Source organism: Stegodyphus dumicola, chromosome 5 (assembly GCF_044657685.1).
Source record: "Stegodyphus dumicola isolate Sdum_Otavi_A_Nest chromosome 5, ASM4465768v1".
NCBI classification, from domain to species: domain Eukaryota; kingdom Metazoa; phylum Arthropoda; class Arachnida; order Araneae; family Eresidae; genus Stegodyphus; species Stegodyphus dumicola.
In genome coordinates, this window is record NC_140772.1 from 144,830,013 (window position 1) to 144,851,354 (window position 21,342).

The window sequence follows — 21,342 nt, forward strand, 5'->3', positions numbered from 1 at the left end:
CACGGCCGCTTTAAAGCGGTCATAACGCTTTCGAGGTCTTCATCACTGACCGCCTAGAACCGTCAGTAACGCTTTCGAACACTTTTCCAGTGACCGCCTAGAAGCGTCCGTAACGCTTTCGAGGTAGGCCGTCTTGACCGCCTAAACCCGGTCATAACGCTCAGAGGGTTAAAAGAGCTTCAACGTTTTCATATGAACGTGTATTTCTGTTGAAATTCAACTAGTTGCATAAGCACAAATCTTCATAATTTATTTTGAGATGGTGGAAAAACAGTGCTGATGTGTTATCAAGCTAAAAACAAAAGGGAGGACTGTGCTATATCTCCCGTTCTACTGGCCCAATTGACAAAATTCAAACTGCGTTTTTCATGTCTCGAAAGCGCGACTTAGGAATATATTACATTTATACATAGCACTATTCTAACATAGGCATCTAACATAGGCATGTGTTGAAATCTTACTCCAGCTTTGGATTAGCGTGAAACGTGATTGTTTACAAGCTCTTTTGCGATTTCTAAATTTCTTTTGACTTTTTTGAAGGTGTTTTTATTATAACATTGCAGTTTTTGTTTAGTATTTTTATCACCTGATAATTATGGAAAATTGTGAGGAAGATGTAAAATATAAAAGATCTTATATTCATCGACCAAAGAAAAAAAGTTCCAGGGAAATCAGCATAATGATACAATGAATAAGAAGTGTGGTGTCAGTTCTTCGTTTAAAAAATTAAATAGTGACACTGATTTGCCACCAAGAGATAAAGATAACTTTAGAGCCTAATTTTAGTGGTTATAGACTATTTGATTTGGATATCCTATTTCAATGTATTGAAAATAATTTATGTTGTAAAATTTGTAATGTTCATTTAAGTGAACTATTTCATCATGGTTTAAGCTCAAAATTTGAGTTACTATGCTCAAAGTGTTCATGTAAAAGAACTTTCAGAAACTCTAATATGATAGGTGTCCGAAAAAATATATCAGAGCTAAACAGAAGATTTACGTATGCAATGCGAACTCTTGGTCAAGGGAAAGCTGCTATGGAGAAATTCTGCTGCGTTATGGATCTCCCTCCTGTGATTGCACATCGTTCTTTCAAATTCGTCGTTAAATGTGACTGTAAGTGGAGACGGTACATGGAAGACTCGAGGACATACGTCTTTGGTTGGAGTCTGTTCCATAATAGGGTCAGAAAGCAACACAGTAATCGATACAGAAATACTGTCTTATATTGCAAAGGTTGCGAGTCATTTCTAGGAAATGGCGTAAGTGAACACAAGGCCTGTTTGGAGAATAATGCTGGTTCTTCAGGAAAAATGGAAATGAATGGAAAGATAAACAATTTTTCATGTTCCATGGAAAAAAGAGGTGTAAAATATACTTCTTATATTGGTGACGGTATCAGGTTCAATGTTCTGTCTTACTTTTTTCGGGAACATGCAAGGACCTGACTCGGAACAGAGAGCTTACTAAAGCTATGTTCAATAACTGTGGGAAGTAGACAGGATACACAAGAAGGGTATACAAAACCCTTTGTTTTCCTCTCTTTACAATAATTTCCGTACTTCGGAATGCAAAGACCCACTACTTGTGGTCTAAACGTAAGAATATAAAAATATTTAACTAAACTCTAACTTAACTTTGGAATAATAAACGTGGAAGATTGGCCTTATATTAACAGGAAGCCGTATGTAGTACAGAGAACTGTTAACACTACAATACGTTTAAAAATTATCACGAGGATTAAACCTCTGGCCTGGAAGGCAACCAGCAACTGAGTAAAACTTCTAAGGTAAGCGGCCTGCTTCAACTAACTCCATCCTCTATCTCGCTTGGCAAAAAGCCACAACTTAAGTACTTGGCGTTCACCAGACAAATTTTGCATAAATAAGTTAACGCTTTTAATTCTGGCCGGAAGTAGAAAATAAGAAGTGATAGTAAAGATTTAAAATAAAATAAACGTTAGTAAAACTTAAGATCCTTACATACTTCCCGCCAGAGTTAATTAGTTTTAAACTGAGGTCTAAAACGACCTTGTTGAAAACATTTAGCTCTAGAATCTAACGCGAGGCTAATCTTTTACAAACATTTCTCACTAGAAACTAGAAATTAAAAAAAAAAAAAAAAAAAAAAAAAAAGAAATTTGTTTTTACAATAGCAGCTCCAAGGACACGCAATTTTTCATCTGTACTGCATCTAAACAGGAGCTTTTATTCAAATCTGTTTCCTTCCAGAGATCTGGAAGGAAAACTAGTTTAATGAAATGTTACACAATGAAATGGCAAGTAACATGCATATTTATATTTCTCTTAACATTCTTATTTCATTCATGACTATTTTAATTATCTCTCCCCGTGCTCTCTGACATGTGTTGTAAAAGAACACCAAACACGAATGTGTTTATGTATACGTGTTCAACACTTCCTCCTACAATCAAAACACTAACGTGTTAAAAATTCAACATACCAAGCCCTCATAACACACCCTAACTTCAACTCTAAACCCTGAGGTACTATTCTGAAAGTGGCTAACTCTGAAGTGTAGCATCAGAGAGCCTAACTACATTCATTCAACCTTTAACACATATTCACCATGATTTGGTCTTTTTACAGTCACACGAATAAAAAAACATTTTAACATTACTTTCACTTTTACCATATCACGGTATTTCTTAACATTTAAAATAACAGTTCACATTGTATATAAGAACATATGAACATGCCGTTAATTTTACGCATTTGAAAACATACATTAGTAGTACATTGTTAACTTCTATTCTTTTCAAATCAAGTGCTAATTCTTCTACATTGAAATACTACATTTCAAAAAGTCTTTCAGACTAAAACTTCTTTCTTGCCAGGATGTTTTAAATAAAATTTATACAATAACTTTTACAATATTTAAGTCTTTACATATTCCTATTATACATCAACTTTTGTTTTACGCGCGAGTAATTGAAAAACATAATACCAAAATCGGTAACAACTCATTTCTCGCCTTTTTGGCGATAAAGGTAGACCTCGCATGACGTAAAACTTCTTGAAATCTGCCACTTGCAGTAAGAATGAAAGATTAACTTAAGTTTGCAAAGTAACATAAAATTTTACTTATCTTTGTTATATTCGGACATTCTTTTCTGAGCCCAGTCCTGGAAGGTAGCGCAGATTCTCGTTTGATTTATCCTCCTTCTTGTGCGGGCTCGCCCTTCAGGGCCTTCCTCTAGAAGCTTTCTTTTTTCTCCAGTTCGGTCACCCTTGAATACCTTCCTTTTCGCCGCTGCCTGTGGTCTTGGCCGTTTGATGGCAGCTGGTCTTGGCGGAACCGGGAGAATCCTTTCGCGTTCCTGCTTGGACCTCGTTGCTGGCCGTTCAAATTTTCCTTGTAACTTTTCCTCCGCCGCTGGTGGCCCTTCCGCAGTTCGGCGACATTTGCTGCGGAGAGTCCTGTCGGATGAGTAGATCTTCCGTTTTAGAGCCGGATTATAGTTGCCGTCATTTCTCCTGGCTCTCTTTGCATACGTCGTCCTTCTCCCTTCTTCATTCTGGGGGTGTTCGTGAGCTCTCTTTTCTGGACGGTGGAACGGTTTCTTTTTCTTGTAACCTTTAATTTTCCCGCGGGGAAACTTTCTTTTCACTTGCTCCTGCCTCTTAATGGCTTGCCCTTGTACTTGTCGTTGTTCCACCTCTGGAGCTTGTGCCCGCCGTGTCTGTCGTGCCGGATCCTGCAAAAGATCTGTAATTATTTGCATTTTATTACGATCATAGTAGGGTTTGATTTGATCAATGTTTGCGGAGCAGGTTTCACAATTCCTGGCTTTTAACACTACTACAGCGTGAGTTATATTTTCTATGACATATGGTCCTTCAAATCGTGGAAAAATTTTGGCAGTTTTATCTTCTGGTGCTGAAGATAGTGAATGCTTAATTTTTAACACTTCATCCCCTACTTTATAAGTTACTCCCCGTCGTTTCAAGTCATAATGCAGCTTTTGTTTTCTCTGTGCTACTTCAGTATTCTTTTTTGCTTCTTTAATTAGTTTTTCTATATCACCCATTTTAAATTCTGGGGCTCTTTGTTGCACATAAAATAATTTATCTAACGGCGTTATAATCTTTCTGCCTAAAAATAACTCAGCAGGAGTTTTGCCCGTTGTATCATGTTTTGCGGTCCTAAGGGCGAAAGCAAATTCATTGACATAGTTATCCCAGCTTTTATGAAAATTGTTAACATAACTACGGATAATTTTCACTATATTTCTATTCAGCCGTTCCGCTATATTTGATTGCGGCCGATACGGGACCATTTTTAAATGACATATGACCAGTTTTGGGCACATGTCTTCAAATACATTACTTACAAATTGAGGACCATTATATAACTTTTAGGGGCGCTCCGTATTTTAAAATATATTTATTTAAAATAGAATCAGTAACTAATTTCGCGGAGGCTCGTTTTAAGGGAACAATTTCGGTCCACTTACTAAAATGATCAACCATAACAAGGAGATAGCGACTTTTATTTAACTGACTTTTTGTGAAAGGGCCCAATAAATCGATGCCAATTATTTCATTTGGAAATTCGGATTTAATACTATTTAGAAACCCGGCCGGGCGGAAATTAATATAATTAACTGCTTGACATGTTGGGCAGGACTGGACATACGCCCTTGTTAACTTTTGCAGTTCAGGAAAATAGACTGCCTCGCGTACGCGTTGGATAGGTTTTCGAATACCAGCATGAGAAGCTAAAGGGCTGTCATGGAGCTCCTACAGGATATTTAATCTAAGACTAGCTGGGATAACAGGTCGAAATTCGTTGTTGGAATTCGTAGTTTTTGTATAAATTAATAGACCATCTATTAGTTCGTAATGGGCCGCCCTATTTCTTATCGCCACAATATCTTGGTGGCTAAAATTTTCAGGATCCTTTAAATACTCATAAATGCTTCCAAACTCAGGATCCTTACCCAGTTCGGTTATTACAGTTTCTCGGGAATTTATTGTACATGTTGTGAGCATTGCCACCTTTACAGTATTACCTTCTTCATCTATTTTAATTCTGGATAGGGCATCTGCTACGATATTTTCCTTTCCGGGGGTATGCTTGATTACCAGATTATATTCTTGTAGCTTGAGTGCCCATCTTATTAACCTTGGGGATAAGTTTTTCCCTGAGTACAATCTAGTTACCGCCGCATGATCAGTGTACACTGTTATTGGCGCCTTCCCAAAATAGACTCGGAACTTTTGCACTACTAACAGAACTGCAAGTGCCTCTCTCTCGGTCGCGGAATAATTTCTTTGTGTTTGATTTAAAGTTCGGCTAAAAAATGCCACGGGCTGCTGATTTTTCGAAAGTAGCGCTCCTACCGCATAATCCGAAGCATCCGCTGAAATTTCTAAATTCTCATCCTTTTCAGGAAATTTCAACAGAGGGGCTTGCGTTAATGCTTGTTTTAATTTTTCGAAAGAACTATTGGCTTCGGCCGTCCACTAGAATCTCGCCTTTTTCCTTTTTAATTTTAACAATGGTTCAGCAATAGCTGCAAAATCTTTTATAAAGGACCTATAATATGAACAAAGTTCTAGAAAAGAAGAGAGCTTCTTCGCCGTGTTTGGAGTCGGATACTTTTGTACAGCGATTATTTTTGATTCGTCTGTCTCTATTCCTTTCTGAGATATTTTGTAACCTAAATATTTTAATTGAGGGGCTGCAAATTTGCACTTTTCGACATTAACTTTTAGACCGGCTTCATTTAATAAAGAAAACACCTGTCTTAAATCCTGTACATGTTGGTCGAGATTATCACTAGTAATAATGATATCCTCTAAATAGATAAATGTGGACTTTCCATGAACAGGCCTTAACACAATGTCCATATATCGCTGAAATGTTGCCGGTGCCCCTGAAAGGCCAAATGACATACGCAGAAATGCATAAGTGCCAGACGTGGTTATAAAAGCAGTCTTAGGCACGTCCTCAGGCCTAACCCCTATTTGAAAATAACCAGTCGTTAAGTCTAAAGTCGTCATATATTTGGTGGATGTTATGTTCCTTAGAATTTCTTCAATAATAGGTAACGGATATACCGGATATTTAGTTATGGAGTTTAATTTACGGTAGTCAATTGCGAATCTGCACATTTTTGGATGTGTCAATGGATAGTCATTATTTTTCTTACATAAAACCACCGGGCTAGCATAACTACTTGAGATGGGCGTTATGATCTTTTTACGTAGCTTATCGTTGATATGCCATTCTATAATTTTTTCCTTATTCTTATCATACCGGTATGCTTTGTGGCGAACTGGCATTGAATCTCCGGTGTCAATACTATGGTTAGTAACCTGAGTAAATCCTGGAATATCACTAAATAACGAAGCAAATTCACTTACCACTTGTCGGATTCTTCGTTGCTCTTCATTAGGCAGGTGGTCAAGGTTTAATATCGGCGGTTCAGCCTTTTCTTCACGAACTGGTTTCATTGTCAGCTTAAGGGACGCTTCTTAAAAATCTAGCGTTGCTTGTGCCTCTGAAAGAAAATCTATTCCTAAGATAATATGTGCTTGCAGATTCTTTACTATGAAAAACATAACCTTTACTTGTTCGTCCTTGATACGGACATACAGCGGTAATTTACCTATACACTTACATTTTTCTCCTTGCGCCGCTAACACTGTCGTATTATCCGAATTATATATGCGGTGTTTCCGAAAATACTTCCTAAAAAAATCTTCTGCCACACAGGAACACTGCGCGCCTGTATCCAGGAGTGCGGTGGCTGGGATATTATTCACCAACACTTCAATCTTCGGAAGAGTCAAATTTTTCACCATTACTGTATTTAACTTGAAGGAAGAGGGGTTTTCGTGGCCTTCGGATTCAGCAGAAATCCGTTTTAGTTTAAATTATTTTTCATTTCCGTGCTTTCCTTCTTTTTCCACTGGCCTTGAGACTTTTTTCCTGGATTGCTATTGAACTGTCGACGTTCGCCGGCTGTTTTTGAATGCTCGGGTTTCCTTGCCCACTGATTCGCTTTGCTTCCCTAGCCGTGTGCTTGAGTTTGCTGTAGTCTTGGCGCACCAAATTGGTTTCGCTGTTGATAATGGCGTCTTCTTTCAATGTCCGCCGTTCTTCTACTTTCAAACTGGATTGCTAGCATAAAATAACTTTTCCAGTGTAGTCGGATTTCTTAATTGAATAAAGTCTTGCACTTGGGGCAGTAACCTCGGCAAAATCACTTGAATTATCTCAGGATCCGGACGGTTTCCTAACAAGATTTTGAAGACGTGAATTTTTCTTAAAATACAGCTTGAGAGATTTTCGATTCTTTGCTGATATATGCTGAAAAGTTCCGTTTCTAGTTTCGCACGATCCCTTACGACAGGGAAGGCTTTTACTAGGGCAGTCTTGAAATTCTCGTAAGTATAGGTGGGACTTCCTGCTTGACCCAAGAGACTTCTGCCTATACATTTGAACCAATTAAGCGCTTGGCCCCTCAAAGCGCTGGTAGCTAAGGTAACTTTTTGAAATTCGTGCACGGGGTAGAGCATGAAGTGGTCATCCAATTTTTCCAAAAAACTGGTTACCGGTGAGTTTCCATTAAATGTTGCTTCTGGTTTCATCGAAGCGCACATAGTCTGGACGATGTAACCAAATCTTTCCAGGGCGGCAGCTGGCATTTCTGGATTCTGAGCCGCTTCTGCAGGCAGCACAGGTTCTTCTTGAAACTCGGCCATGGTTATTCTTCTTCGTTGGGCGCCACTCTCAGGTTCAATGTTCCGTCTTACTTTCTTCGGGTATATGCAAGGACCTGACTCGGAACAGAGAGCTTACTAAAGCTATGTTCAATAACTGTGGGAAGTAGACAGGATACACAAGAAAGGTATACAAAACACTTTATTTTTCTCTCTTTACAATAATTTCCGTACTTCGGAATACAAAGACCCACTACTTGTGGTCTAAACGTAAGAATATAAAAATATTTAACTAAACTCTAACTTAACTTTGGAATAATAAACGTGGAAGATTGGCCTTGTATTAACAGGAAGCCGTATGTAGTACAGAGAACTGTTAACACTACATATACGTTTAAAAATTATCACGAGGATTAAACCTCTGGCCTGGAAGGCAACCAGCAACTGAGTAAAACTTCTAAGGTAAGCGGCCTGCTTCGACTAACTCCTTCCTCTCTCTCGCTTGGCAAAAAGCCACATCTTAAGTAACGGCGTTCGCTACACAAATTTTGCATAAATAAGTTAACGCTTTTAATTCTGGCCGGAAGTAGAAAATAAGAAGTGATAGTAAAGATTTAAAATAAAATAAACGTTAGTAAAACTTAAGATCCTTACATAGGTGATGCAAAACCATTTGCAGGTATAACTGACGCCAAACCATATGGTTCATTAAATATAGAAAAATTTGAGTGTGTTGGACATATTCAAAAACGAATGGGAATATGGCTACGCAAATTAAAACTTGAAAGAAAAAAAGTAAAATTAAATGACGGTAAAATCTGTCTGGGAAAGGGAGACTAACAGATAAGTTAATAAATGAAATAACTTCGTATTATGGTAATGCGATTAGAGAATATAATGAGTCTGTTAGTGATATCAGAAAAGCCATTTGGGCAATTTACTACCAGAAAATATCGAGTGATGAAAAGCCGATTCATGACGTTTGTCCTACAAATGAAACCACATGGTGCAAATACAATATAGCTAAGCAAAATAAAGCTGATTATAAGCATATAAATTCTGAACCAGTCGCTGTAATGGAGGCAATAAAGCCAGTTTTTATAGATTTGTCACAACCTTTGTTATTGAGACGTTGCCTTGGCGGCAAAACACAAAATAATAATGAATCATTTAATTCCTGAATTTCGAAATTTTGTACAAAGACATGTCGTGCTGGTAGTAGGATAGTTCAAATTGCTGGAAATGAAGCAGTGATTGCTTTTAACGAAAGGTCTGTTGGTAGACATTCTGTAATGAATGAGCTACAGCTTTTTAGAAGTAAGTTTTCTATTGAAGGATTTTTACAAATCGATAACAAGAGAATAGATAACGCAGAAAAGAAAGGCTTGTCAGAAACAAAACAACAGCGTAAACTTGAAAGGCAGCAAAAAATGTCAGAAGTGCAGGCCTCCATAAAAATGATGGGGATGTTTATTGTGCTGGTGCGTTTTAATTTGTAAATAAAATTTTAGCAGTTTAGCATACAATTTGAAGTAAGTCGTAAAAGATTTTTTCACACATGTTAAATAATATGTATATTATACAATATAATACATATCATATGCTTAAATGCTTGAGTTTATTTAACTAAAGTGGTTATGTAAAAATAAATTTTTGTGCAAATATGCTACATGTATTTTAATATACGGCTATCACTCTGTCATGGTAATGTATATAGCAAAGTAAATTTAACGTGTTTCATACTAACAAAAGCTTCTGCAATTTATTAGGATTTATACTTTTTAAATGTATTTTGAAAATAAATATACTATGCACTTTATTATTAGAAAGTTATATACTGAAGTATTGGCATTAAAACTCAAATTTCTTAAAATACGGTTTTTCACAGTTTTATACATAGCATTTAAAGTATGCTAAAGTTACATTGTGGAAGAACTATTAAATGTTTTATATGTTTGATATACAGTAATATATTACAGAGAACTTGAGCTAAGACATTTGGCTAAGACATTTGTCTATAAGTAAATTCTTATTTGTAAGGAAGTTTTAGTTTTATCATTCTTAGTCGATATGTTATACTTCGATGAATGTAGCAGTTTAGCATACAATTTCAAATAAGTCTTAAAGGTTTTTTTCCCACCTATGTTTAAATAATGTTGCATAATATGATACATATCATATGCTTAAATGCTTGAAAGTACTTAACTGATGTGGTTATGTAAAAATAAATTATTTGTTCAAATATGCTACACGTATTTTAATACACGGCTATCATTCTGTCATGGTATTTTATATAGTATGGTAATTTTAATGTGTTTCATATTGACAAAAGCTTATGCAATTTATTAGGATTTATACATTTTAAATATATCATTTTGAAAATAAATATACTATGCACTTTATTATTAGAAAGTTGTATACTGAAATATTTGCATCAAAACTCGATTTTCTTAAAATGCATTTTTTCCCAGTTGTATACATAGCATTTAGAGTATGCTAAAGTTACTCTGTGGAAGAACTATTAAATGATTTATATGTTTGATATACAATAATACATTACAGAGAACTTTACCTGAAACATTTTCCTATAAGTAAGTTCCAATTTGTAAGAAAAATTTAGTTGTATTATTGATAGCGTAGAAGTTTCAAATCATTTTTAGTTGATATGTTATACTTTGATGATGGCAGCTTATTTTACATTAATTATGCTTATACCAACTATTGGAAATTATATAATATTACAATATCTCTCACAAAATAAGCATTTTATATATTTTATAACAAGAGAAGTATTTAAAAAAAATATTTACATTAAAACTTGATTATCTCAAAACATAAATTTTCACTGTTGCGCGCATGATATTTTAAAAACGGTTCTTGGTACACACTTTAAATTTAATGGACTTCTTTATATGAGTATTATCATCGAACTGAACCAAAAAATATATTGAATATTTTAATAGTCAAAAATTTTACGCATGGAAATATTAAAAATTTTTTATTAAAATGCATTGTATAAATTTCTTAAGATTTTTGGTTCACAGTAGTCTTTAGATGCTATACAAGCTGTATATTAACTATGAAGTTAAAATATATAACAGAATGTTTTAAATTGTGCACGCAAAGTGGGAGTATTACGTGAACATATAAAAAATTACCTCACAAAGAAGATTAAATTATAAAAACATTTGTGGCAACACAAACTATTTGCTTACTAATTCAGCTGTGCTATGTAGTCAGCTGTAAAAAACTGGAAGTAATAGCTTTAAAAATAAATATGCTATCCCAATTCTTACAACAGGATCATATTCAGAGATTTTGAGGGTTTTAAGGTGTACGAGACCCCTTAACGTAGTTCAATGGAGAACGTGATGCAACCACTTCTCATTCCCCAATGACTTTAGCTTTGGCACTTACGTTTCAACCGTCACAGGAATGACGGCCTTGATAATTCAACGAAAGAACATATTATTAGTACTCATTTCGTGCTCTTAACGTTCTTAGCATATTTCATAATGCCTTACCGGAAATTTCTGTTTTCAGCTATAATCCTGGAAGGAAAAGTTCTGTTCATGCTGGTTCTATCATCTCGACTTGAGGTTTTGGATGATGGTAAATTACTCATGTATCGATTGTTATACTAAGGGAACTCTATTTTTATGCCTCATGATTGAGAAGTCCAATATTGCCACCAACCATAACCGAAATCTGAAAGGATTTTATGTGGGACTTCTCAATATCTGGCAATCTCTGGCAAATTCCGCTCAACATCCACGATTTGTTTTCGTGACTTCTTGCTGATTAGCAGCATTATCTTCTGTGTCCTAATGTGTTCTGCAGTTCTTTCGTAAGTGTTCATCACCACTGCAGTTCTAGCATACTAAGGTCGCTTTCGTCTGACGTCTGTTCCGCCTTAAGACACTTACTTAAGTGGGTAGACTGCCTGGACGAGCTGTCACTTGTCCACTAGCTTCTGGGTTGGAGTAGTTCCGATTGGGCAATGGTGTGTGCAAGTTTCTGAAAGGACTGTCACGTTTTTCATGGCGTACACTCTAGGCATTTTTTAAATCCTTGAGATCCACTATTCGCAATTGTTTCTATACCTCAGGTTCCCGTATGCCACCGAGGAAGTATTTCATGGATTGTACTTCACGTATTTCTGTTGAGCAGTCAAAAAAGGAGAGATGGGAGAGCATTTCCATAACAATGGCGAGCTTCCGGATTATTTTGTTGAGCTTCTGCTGTCGAGATATTAACTGCAGCCTTCTGTAGTCTTTTAAACACTTCTTAGTAGAGCTTTCGCGTACCGGGTACAGCATCAAAATCTAGCCTCTGGGTTTCTAGAAGAGTGGGACCGATATCGTCTTCTATTCTCAGAGAAGCTGCGAAATTACAGGTTTGTCTTCGGAATCCTACCCATTTCCATTTGGAGCTATACAGAACTGAGCCTTGTACATATGTCACATGTTTTTTCCATCACACGTGGAAAGCATGACAAAATGGGTCGGAAAACATAGGTACCTATTTAAAGGTATCACAATCGTCTCCAGTTGTCATTATGAATGTGTTAAAGCTGTCAGATTCTTTGGCGACAACAGCAGAGACTTTGTCATCGATTTGTTGTTCGACATCAGAAACTCTTCCTTTGATTTGTAGTTTGACAGCATTAACTCTTTCTTTGATTTGCTGTTTGACAGCAGAAACAAGTTCTCCAGTTTCTCTAACTCTCCTTTCGACCATGTTATTTCTGCTTTCAAAATCCTCGAAAATCTTCTACTGTTGTCTTTTATTTTTTCTTGACAGGCTTAAGTATCAATTTTGGATAGATTCCATCTTTCCTTGAACTGGTATTATTTCCCCTTTCCCTCTTTTGTTGGACGCATTTATCTCTTCTGTAAAGGAATCAACCTCTCCTTTTATATCTTCCTGGAACGCAGCAAAGACTGTCACAAGCTGCCTCAGATGCTCCTCAATTGTTCTTGTCACTAGCATTCTGTCCTACTTCTAACACCCAAAATTGTTCCTGGCATAAAGGTTCGTAAAGCATGCGGAAGAGCTGGTAGTTTGTTAGAATTTATTTGTCCCGAAAAAACACTAAACAATTCTGGAGTTTTTCGAAAAGTACGAGTAAAAAATATAATTCCAAAAATATACGAAATATAAAGGAACACTGCTAGTAGTTATCACTTTAAAGTGCTGAGAATGATGAAGAAAATACGATGAAAAGCGCACGTAAAGAGCGAACATAAATCTGTCAATACTCCTTACTCTATGCTGAACTGCAGAGTTCAGAACTGAAGTTCATTCTGGTCTTATCTCATTTTCTCACTCTCCATACCAAAAGCCCGAAACTGACAAAATTGTTGGACGTTCGAAATTTTGGAAGAGAAAACAAATGAAGCCACAAGGAAAAATCTACATGGCTTATAATGATTGTCACATTAAAAAAAGGAGTTCTAAAGTATAACGCCAACTAAGGGCGTTACAATAATTTTTAAGCTCCGACCTCTCTCCGTCAAGACATGGAGAAACTACTGATGGTGTGAGTGAGAGAGAAGCAGCTTCAAGGAGGAACCTTAACACAAAGCATCTTTTGTGAGAAGGCACTATTACGAGTTATTTACGAGCGATTTACGGTTATTTTCTAAAGAAGATCCCACACACTTCTACAAACGTGGAATCGGAAGACCCGTTTAAAGCCAGTCGGGGCTGGTTTGACAACTTTAGGGAAAGGACCGACCTTCACTCCGTCGTCAGGCATGGTGAGGCAGCAAATCCGGATGTAAAGGCAGCTGATGTTTACATCAAAATGTTTTCCGAACAGATAGTAGCCAAAGGATACATCCCCCCAGCAAGTCCTCAACTGTGACGAGACAGGGCATTTCTGGAAAAGGATGCCGAATAGAACTTACATAACGGCAGAGGAGAAGATGCCAGGTCACAAACCCATTAAGGATAGATTAAATCTAGCAATTTGCGTCAATGCGAATGGCGACTGTAAAATCAAGCCTCCGTTAGTATACCATTCGGAAAACCCCAGAGGCTTTAAGTCATATAATATTTTAAAAGAAAACCTGCCAGTTATAATTTTAAGAAGATATGTGGAGGGCAAATCCGAAGGCGTGGGACAGAATGAACTTCTTTGTGGAGTGGATAATTCTGGTGTTCTGTTCTGGTGTTGGCCTCGACAATGCCCCTACTCACCCATCAAATCTCGAAGATGATTTACTCGAAGAGTTCAAGTATATAAAATTTCCCTACCTACCACCCAACACCACTCCTATCCTGCAGCCCATGGATCAGCAGGAGATTTCTAATTTTAAGAATTTGTACACCAAGGACATTTTTCGCCGCTGCTTTGAGGTGACAGAGAACACAAACCTTACCATTCGAGAGTTCTGGAAAAACCACTTTAACATCGTGATGTGCCTAAGAATTATTGTTCAGGCCTGGCTGGGTGTTACAACGTCTGCATGGAAGAAGCTGTGGCCTGAGGCTGTAGCTGAAAGAGAATTCGAAGGATTGGAACCCAAAGTGTCAGTGGTAGAGGAGCTTGTTTCTCTGGGAAAATCCATGAGTCTGGAGGTGGAGGAGAGAGATGTGAACGAACTCGTAGAGGAACAGTCTCAGGAGCTGACAACCGAGGAGTTACACGATCTGCATTTGCAGCAGCATACGGTGGTTCAACGAAAAATTAGTTTTGAAGAGGAGCCAGAGATGGAGGAGGTTATCCCTGCAAGAAATATAAAACAGATCTTGAGAATGTGGGATAAAGTTGTAGAGTTCGTGGATAAAAATCATCGCGAAAAAGTTGCAACTAGTCCTAAATCGGAGTTGTTCAACGAAACTTGCCTAACTCGATTACGCAATACCTTGACAGGTAGGAAGAAACAAACCTCCTTGGACAGTTTTTTTAAACGATCTGCGGGTGAAAATGAGCAGATCATGACAAAAAGAGCGAAGACCAGTGACAAAAATTAAGCGCTTCCGTAGGCACTTTTTCTTTTAATTATGTTTTTATAGAATATGTATTTGTTATTTATAAATAAAGGTTTCTTCTTGTTTTTGAATAAGAAACTACATTTTTCTTATTCAAAAACACTTAAAAAAACAGCTGAGGTCGTGTTTTGGGAGCTGGAACGGATTAATGGCATTTCGATTACTTTCAATGCGGAAAATTGCTTTGAGATACGAGCAAGGTTACGAAACATATTAAACTCGTTTGTCGAGGAACCACTGTACTTAATTATATAATCGTTAGCAAGCAGATAGTAATAAATAATTTTAAAACTGTGCTGCTATCAATATACAAATTATGTTGACTAGTATAATTAATTTAGAATTATGCGAATACATATAATATAAGATGATGTATGTTACTACAGATACGTGTTAATATAATACATATATAAGTCTGTGCATATATATGAAATCATAATTCTTTTTATACCAGTTAACAGTTAGAATTACTGAACAACCTTGAAAGGTTCCCCAAGAATGAAATATGGTGTAACAATGAACACTTAGTTTAGAAATTCGATTCTATTATATATTGTTGTAAAAGTCATTGTAAGAGTGAAAATTCTTCATTCTGCCTTAATGCGAGTTTTTGCGTTTAATGCGTTGTTTGGTGATTTTATGATCCCGAATTATATTGATGTGATATATTAATACTGCATTTGTAGACATACGTTTTCTGAGAAACGAGTCAAGGCGATTGATTTTTTGTAAAAATTTGGATTTATCCTTATTTTATTGACGTGCACCAGCACAGAATTGAGAATGGCTTGTGCTATGCTTCGATGGATGAAGAAGCGTTTGTAAGTAATGAATATTATGAACGTTTGAACATATTTAAATGAATAGTATTAAAAGTATATATTTACTTATATCATATACTAATAGTTTATGGTAAATTTTCATTATAAATCTCATCACAGTTTCATTTCTCATTCTATTGCATTTCTACAGCGGTACATACATTTTGTGGTTTACATATTGTAGATTGCATCAGTTTTGCAGCGCAATTTATTCCTCGGTATGTTACTTGTAGTGTTGTTAGAAATTCCATTATTTTTGTATTTTTTCTGCAATTGGTAGTATCTGATTAGGAAATTTATGTTTTATTTCAAGATATATATGAAGTTGGTTATATCAAGTGTTAAATAAACGTTGTTATTCGGGCAATAGCGTTAGCTTTATCGAGATAGATAAATGCAATTCTTATTTCTTAAATACTCAAGATATAAAGACACACTCGAATAGTAGATTCACTCACTTTACGTTTTTTAAGGGTTATATATATACATTAAGGGCGTGTTCAAAACAACCATTGACGAGTAGTCTTGGCGTAATTCGTATTCATACGAAGATTATCCATTTCTCAAGGCAATAATTTTTGTTATTTTTGCTAAACCGTTTACGAAAATATAATTTTCCGAATCCTGAACTCTTATGCATGGAAAGGCAGATTTTAATATATTTGTTTTGCAACCTGATGCAAAATTCGTATTTTTAAAACACTGATGTATATGTTCTTTTTTTAAAATTCTGCCAGTATATAACATTATATAACATTCTTGTGTTATCACCATTTATAGGTGTCGCTTGCTGTACAGCCTGCTGAATACATTTTACTTTCTAGGTATCTACAATTACATCGTGTTGTTTCGGTACGAACAGGGGCGAAGTATTCATTACTTAGATACATTTAAAGATAATTAATTAATTTTTTTCTGATTTTGATATCTATAATATATAGACAGGATTACTGATAAGAAATTTAAGAAAATAGTAAATGAAGAAGTAAATAGAAAAATTTCTTTCAGGTATTGTGAGATGTCAATATAAACTTCATACATTTTACTAGGGGGCTGTTGACAAAGCAAAATCTTTACTATATATGTCTACGAGCTCTACGTATACAGTGTGTTGCTCAAAGTAAACTTCCTGCATTGTGAAGAGTACTACGTGTATGTCGTGATGTGTTCATGCGAAGCTTGTTTCCTCGTATGAGCTCTGCCTCTTCGAACCGAAATTGTCCGTAATCTGCAGCGTCTTGAGTTGTTTATGCAGCTTCTTGAGCTGTTCTGGTATTTCCTGTCGAATCTGACGATGACGCGGACAGTCTTGCATCCTTCGTTTACTTGCGACTTCTTCCCGTCATCGCGCATATTCTTTTGACGTTCCGCTTTCCTAATGGGCCTCCGTTTCGCTTCTGCTTACCTTTCCGGAGCACGCAGTGATTCTTGGTTTTCTGAAGGTCTTTTGCGTCTGCTACTAGTTTCTGATACAGTTTGAGCCAGCGAAGTTTCTTGAGTTGTTGCTTGTCTGCTGGAACTCCTATTCGTTTCTTCTTCAGTTTCTTGAATGCGTAACCTTTCTTGTCACTATGCTTGCCTGCTGAGTTTCTAGTTGTATCTTCATTCATTTTTGAAGCATGCAAGTTTTCTTCTACTTGCCTGCTGAGTCTCCTAGTGCTTTTTACTTCATTTTTTATGTAGCTCGCTGTAACATTTGTGCTGTCTTCTTGCGTTCAGACATTTTAGTAAATTGAAAAAAAAATTATGTAACTGTAGTAAAGTAACATTCATCTAAAATATGTTAAATACCTACAGAAGTTTAAACTTCTACTCAGAAAGGAACTATACAATAAAAGAAATTAAATTTTTATAAATAAAATTAGAATAGCATAAAATGCATAGAAACATTTCATTATGAAGAAAATGTATTCATTCTTTCCAAGCAACCAGCTATTCGTAAATAAATTTTTCTTGCCAAGTCAGGAAACAAAGAACTTTGACACTTGGGGTAATACATTTGAAGTTATGATTTAAATTTATTTTAATATAACAAATTTGCAAAATCTCAATAAAAGAATTAACGTAGCGATAGCATATCGTGTCACGTATCTAAAGGTGAAACATAAAAGTTGCCAAAAGCAGCTATTCATTTAAAATACTGAAATTAACGAAATATTTTTCGACATACAGTGACGTTATATGGAATCACGTGCTTTCTTCAACTCAGAATATAACCGTAAATAATAACAATAAGTTTCGAGTTTGGCAATACTATTTATTTCATATTTTTTTAACTTAAAAATTTCTCTTAAACAATACGATTTGAGAGTGAGAAGAGCCATCATTTTTCTAAATAAAGCAATTTGATCTCCAGCGCTTTCCGAAATTTTATATAACATCTCGAGTGATAGTCGTAGGAAGATAACAATAGTCGAAAAGTTTTACCAAGAATTTTTGAAATCCGAGGGTACCTCCTTCTAAACTCAAATCTCCCCCCCCCCCGTTCCGGAGGATATGATGTTACGAAGAAAAAAAAAAAAAAACAAAGAGGCAAAATCCCACATATATTTAAACTGCTGACTCCTGTTTACAATATTCAATTTCCTTTAAAAACATTAAGCTTCATTTAAATAAAAGGAAAATAAATTCACACATTTTCCCTAGCTTTCAAGCTTTTATTGTACTTTTAAATATTCTTTTTGTCACTGTTGCGCAAGTTTTCCGCGGCGTCATTAGGAGCCGTAGGTCGAAAACATATAAGAATCATTGCTGTAAATAATGATCATATGATAAATTGCATACATATGCGATTCTTTTGATTAGAATTTGAGTACAATTCTTTATACATCAGCTACTATGCCCCTTTATGTAACGACAAGGATTATTTTCAATGATTATCCGATGAGAATGATTCTTTACAATGATTATTTGATGACAAAGATCATTTGCAAAGAATATTAAAGCCGATGACTACGATTACTTAAATAGAATATGCATGTCATTCGATGACAACGATTATTTCCAAAGAATCTTCGATCACGTCACTATTGTATATCGCTATACTTCTGGGTTTGGGGGGGGTTGTGTATTATACTACGGCCCTGTAATTAAGCGTTTTAAATGACATCAAAAACGTTAGTAAAACTTAGGATCCTTACATGCTATCCGCCAGAGTTAATTAGTTTGAAACTGAGGTCTAAAACGACCTTGTTGAAAACTTTTAGCTCTAGAATCTAACGCGAGGCCAATCTTTTACAAACATTTCTCTCTAGAAACTAGATATTAAAAAGTCGTTTTTACATTATCATCTCTATGGACAAGTATTTTCATCTGTACTGCATCTATAAACAGGAGTTTCTTAGTTGAAATCTGGTTCCTTATGGAAGGAAAACTAGTTTAATGAAATGTTACACAATCAAATGGCAAGTAACATGAATATTTATATTTCTCCTTTAAAATTCTTATTTCATTCATGACGTTATTTAATTATCTCCCCGTGCCCTCTGACTTGTGTTGTAAAGAAAAACACCAAACACGAGCGTGTCTATGTACAAGTGTTCAACACTACCGCCTGCAATCAAAGCACTAACGTCTTAAAATTCAACATAACAAAACCTCAGAACACACCTTATATTCATCTCTAAACCCTGAGCTACAATTCTGAAAAGTGGCTAACTCTGAAGTGTAGTGTCAGAGAGCCTAACTACATTCATTCAACCTTTATCACATATTCACAATAATTTGCTCTTTTTACAGTCACACGAATAAGTTAAAATTTTTGGCATTACTCTAATATTTTTACTTTTAACATATCACAATATTTCTTAACTTTTAAGATAACAGTTCACATTGTATATAAGGACATATTAACATGCCGTTAATTTTACGCATTTTAAAACATACATTAGTAGTACATTGTTAACTTCTATTCTTTTCCAAGCAAGTGCCAATTCTTCTGCATTGAAATTCTACATTTCAAAAGTTTTTCAGATTAAAACTTCTTTCTTGCCAGAATCTTTTAAATAAAATTTTATACAATAATTTTTACAATTTTCTTAAGGTACCTTTCTCAAAGATTATCAATGCTTTTTCAATATTCAAGTATTTACACATTCCTATTATACATTAATTTTAGTTTTACTCGCGAGTAACTGAAAAACAATACCAAAATAGGTAACAACTCCTTTCTCGCCTTTTTGGCGATAAAGGTAGGCCTCACATGAGGTAAAAATTCTTGAATTCTGCCACTTGCAGTAAGATTGAAAAATTAACTTACGGTTTCAAAGTAACATAAAGTTTTACTTATCTTTGTGATATTCAGACATCCTTTTTTCTGCCCAGTCCTGGAAGGTAGCGAAGACTACGGTCTGGTTGATCTTCCTTCTTGTGCGGGTTCGCCCTTCGGTCCCTTCCTTTAGCATCTGCCTGTGGTCACGGCCGTTTGATGGCAGCTGGTCTTGGCGGAACCGGGACAACTGTCTCTCGTTGTTGCCTGGATCTCGTTGCTGGCTGTTCAAATTTTTCTTGCGTCTTTGCATCTGCAGCTGGTCTTCCTTCATCAATTCGTCGACATTTGCTGCGTAGACTCCTATCCGATGGGTAGATCTTCTGTTTTGGAGCCGTGTTATAGTTGCTGTCATTTCTCCTGGCTTTCTTTGCATTAGTCGTACTTCTCCCTTCTTCATTCTGGGGGTGGTCGTGCTCTCTCTTCTCTGGTCGGTGGAACGACTTCTTTTTCTTGTTACCTTCAGTTTTCCAACGGGGGAACTTTCTTTTCAATTGCTCCTGTCTACTAATGGCTTGCCCTTGGGATTGTCGTTGTTCCACCTCTGGAGCTTGTGCCTGCCGTGCCGGATCCTGCAAAAGATCTTGAAATATTGGCATTTTATTACGATTATAAAATGGTTTTATCTGGTCTACGTTTGCGGTGCAGGTTTCACCATTCCTGGCTTTTAACACCACTAAGCATGAGTTACTTTTTCTATGACATATGGTCCTTCAAATCGTGGATAAAATTTAGCAGTTTTATCTTCTGGTGCTGAAGAAAGTGAATGCTTAATTTTTAACACTTCATGTCCTACTTTATAAGTTACTCCCCGTCGTTTCATATCATAATAAAGCTTCTGTTTTCTCTGTGCTACTTCAGTGTTCTTTTTTGCTTTTTTAATTTATTTTTCTATATTGCCCATTTTAAATTCTGGGGCTCTTTGTTGAACATAAAATAATTTATCTAACGGCGTTATAATCTTTCTGCCTAAAAATAACTCAGCAGGAGTTTTGCCCGTCGTATCATGTTTTGCGGTCCTAAGGGAGAAACCTAATTCATTGACATAGTTAACCCAGCTTTTATGAAAATTTTTAACATAACTACGGACAATTTTCATTATATTTCTATTGACCCGTTCCGCTATATTTGATTGCGGCCGATACGGGACCATTTTTAAATGACGTATGCCCAGTTTTTGGCACATGTCTTCAAATATATTACTTACAAATTGAGGACCATTATCCGATATTACTTTTAGGGGCGCCCCGTATTTTAAAATATATTTATTTAAAATAGAATCAGTAACTAATTTCGAGGAGGCTCGTTTTAAGGAAACAATTTCGATCCACTTACTAAAATAATCAACCATAACAAGGTGATAGCCACTTTTATTTAACTGACTTTTTGGGAAAGGGCCCAATAAATCGATGCCAATTATTTCATTTGGAAATTCCGATTTAATACTATTTAGAAACCCGGCCGGGCGGAAATTAATATAATTAACTGCTTGACATGTTGGGCAGGACTGGACATACGCCCTTGTTAACTTTTGCAGCTCAGGAAAATAAACTGCTTCG

At 35.9% G+C, this 21,342-nt stretch overlaps 1 protein-coding gene across 1 annotated transcript in view; it reads left to right on the plus strand.

Annotated features, from left to right (window-relative positions):
- Positions 1 to 21,342, plus strand: part of LOC146997264 (uncharacterized) — a 34,969-nt gene that overhangs the window by 1,052 nt on the left and 12,575 nt on the right. The window lies entirely within an intron of this gene.